Source organism: Cucurbita maxima, unplaced genomic scaffold, assembly GCF_002738345.1.
Source record: "Cucurbita maxima cultivar Rimu unplaced genomic scaffold, Cmax_1.0 Cma_Scf00083, whole genome shotgun sequence".
Lineage (NCBI taxonomy): Eukaryota > Viridiplantae > Streptophyta > Magnoliopsida > Cucurbitales > Cucurbitaceae > Cucurbita > Cucurbita maxima.
This window is the reverse complement of record NW_019272099.1, coordinates 385,527-388,595: the sequence shown is the minus strand read 5'-3', so window position 1 is coordinate 388,595 and position 3,069 is coordinate 385,527.

The window sequence follows — 3,069 nt, the reverse complement described above, 5'->3', positions numbered from 1 at the left end:
CTTTTTATTTAATTTTACTGTTAGCTTGTATTTATTTCAATTAAAGTTTTATCAAAATTTATCTTTTATTTTATTTACTTTTTTTTATTTTCTTTCCTTTTGTCTTCGTCTTTTGTGTTGGGTCCAACATTCGAAGCCTCGAAAATCGGATCATGACATCAAAAAAGACCGTGAAGCTACAATATATCAAGTGAAACTTTTAATAAGATATATGAAAGTTGTAGGATTTTTTTTTTTGTTTCTTGTTAAAATTTTAGTACCTATGTGTGTTGAGTAACTATTTTCAATTTTATTATTCTCTTGTTAAGAAACATTAGCCCACTGTCCATAAAAAAAAAAAAATCATTGTTTTTTTAACTTTAATTTATAAACGATATTAAAATTTTGAAAATAGGCATTTCATCCCGAGGTGAAAATTCTATTGAGCACATGTCCTTTATATTCAAATTAAGAAAATAGTTGAGGTGAGTAATGATGATACTTTTAACTTGTGATTGATACATACGGGTCGTGAAATTTTTTAAAACAAGTTCAAGTAAAAATAGCTTAGATTTAAAATCTTTATAAGAACTCTAAACTTATTGGGCTGGTTTAATCTCCCGAAATATTAGAATTAAAAAAAAATGGGTAGTCTAAAAAATGTTGATAAGTGGGTGTTGGCCTCCACTACAAAAGGGAGATTCCTCACTCCATTTTAGCATCCCACGTGAACGGTCAAGCTAGTCGGATATTACACTTTCTGACGGCTCAAGGCTAGCATTTAGCCTGAGTTGGCTTCTGTCTGATACGTTCGAACCATTTTCTCCTAATTTCAATTTTTCAGAAGTATTTAAAGTTAGTGTAACTACCTTTTAGCTAATTTAAATTTTTAGAGTTAAATGTGAAGTATTTATGCATAGTAAAACTTAGTCCGTTTAAATTATTATAAGTAAATTTAAATTATTTTATGTAAAATTAGGCTTAATAGTTGAAGTAAATTTAAATTACTTTAAGAAAATTAGGCTTAAATGGTTTAAATTCTTAGGAGTAAAATTAAATTATTTTAGGCTTAACTAGTTGAATTAGATTAAATTATTTTAGGATTAACTAGTAGAGTCAATTTCAATAGTGCACCTCAAACACTCATTCTCTCCCTCTATTTTAAGAAGAAAATTATGCATAAAATCACTTGAGAACATAAATGTTGAAAACCTCTCAATTAACTCATGCCCTTCATTGATGTTATCTCCCCATGGATAAGTAAGATTATTAAATGTGTGATTCTCCCCACAAAGAGTAAGTAGATGAAACAAATTAAGACTAGAGAGAGCATATCTGTTTGCCTAGATGGTAACCTAGGATTGAACGCCTATAGTAGTTTGAACACAGAAGATTTGTTAGAGATGATTAAAGGGTGAGACCCTAGTGTTGTTGACCGATCTTGTAACGATACAAAAATAAATATATATTTATATTTATATATATATACACATTTGGCTCGGTCGCCAAAAAACCTGCAAAAATTCAAATGAGATTCCAAAATTCTTGGACATGCCTTCTCGATCCTTACGACTCACCAAAAATAAGTCCATACTTCTCCCCATCTCATGCCAGATGCTCTAGACAAATGTAAAGGGAAAACATAGAGAAAATTGAAGAGAGAGAGAGAGAGGAACCCGAAAAAACAACCACGACTAGTCCAACTAGAGAAACCCGACACCCACATGACCCCAACTCCTACGAAATACCCCAAAGCCTACCTACATGGAAAAATAGGACAAACAAGCGATAGAAAGAGTTTAGGGAAGAGAGAGAAACACATCGTAAATTCATCCGCAGGATCCGAGAGTTGGGGAAGTTGAGAAAACAAAACAAATCCACATCCTTATACACTTAGACAGACTAGTGACATCGTGAGGTTAGAAAGTACATTAAATCAAGCCGCAACGATCCAAACACCATAAAAAATGCCATGAGAATCGAGGGGAGAGAAATGGAGGAAAAATCACAAAGAGTATGGTATATGATGACACGTGCTCGTGGTTTTGCACGTGTCATAGATCATATATGTATGACATTATGAAATAGTACGAAAATACTATGCAATGTGATTGTTATGCTGTATTTGATAAATTGATATGCTTTATGATGTGATATGCTATGATCTGATTTGTTGAAAACGTTCTTGAGATATATTATGTGACTGTTATGATATATGATATGATATGTGCACGATATGGATTGTTGTGTCTGTAAGCATAAAAACGATATAATATGAGTTATATGTTTGATGAATGATATGATTAACATGAGAAATGACAACTAGCATGAAATACAACCCCGGCATATGCATGAATAATGATAAATGATATGATAAAAGTTATGAGATATGGTATGAAAAATGTTATGATAGGAAGAAGACGTTAGTGGAGTTGTATTAAGGATAATTAAAATGGAAAGATATTGGGACCTCATGCTTATTGTGTGCTCATGCATCGGAGGTAACCTTATTCCTTTACAGTAGTCCGGATGTGTATGCTAATAGGTAGAGGAATGATCATTATGTTTGACATCGTGTAGTCGAGATGGTCGCCACTCCTAACGAGTGTCTAGCATCAACAACTCCTAAAGAATGCTCGTCTGACTATAAATGAGCCCAGGAGGTGTGCGAACCGACTAGTTGGTCCATACTCACACATGTGAGCCGTGTGTAGAGAAATTAATTACACATCCAAGTTGTTCGTTAGGAAAGCCACTGTAGAAAAATAAACTATTATGATAGGTCCCATGCAAGTAACTACGTGTCTTTGTATTTTAACCCCAATAGGGGGTCGCTTACTGAGTATTTCTTAAAATACTAAAGCCAAGTGCTACTCTATTTTATTTTTCAGGTAAAGCAAAGGCGCTTCTGTAAGATCGCAATCATGAGACCGTGACAGATGCTTGGATAGTTTCATATTTAATTTTTAGTAAACCATAGGTTAGTATAGGTTAATTGCATTTCCATTTAGTAGCATATAGATTAGTTTAGGACATTTCAGGATTGTTTTTCATTTTATTTCTATTTGTATTAGTTTATTCAAAAGTATT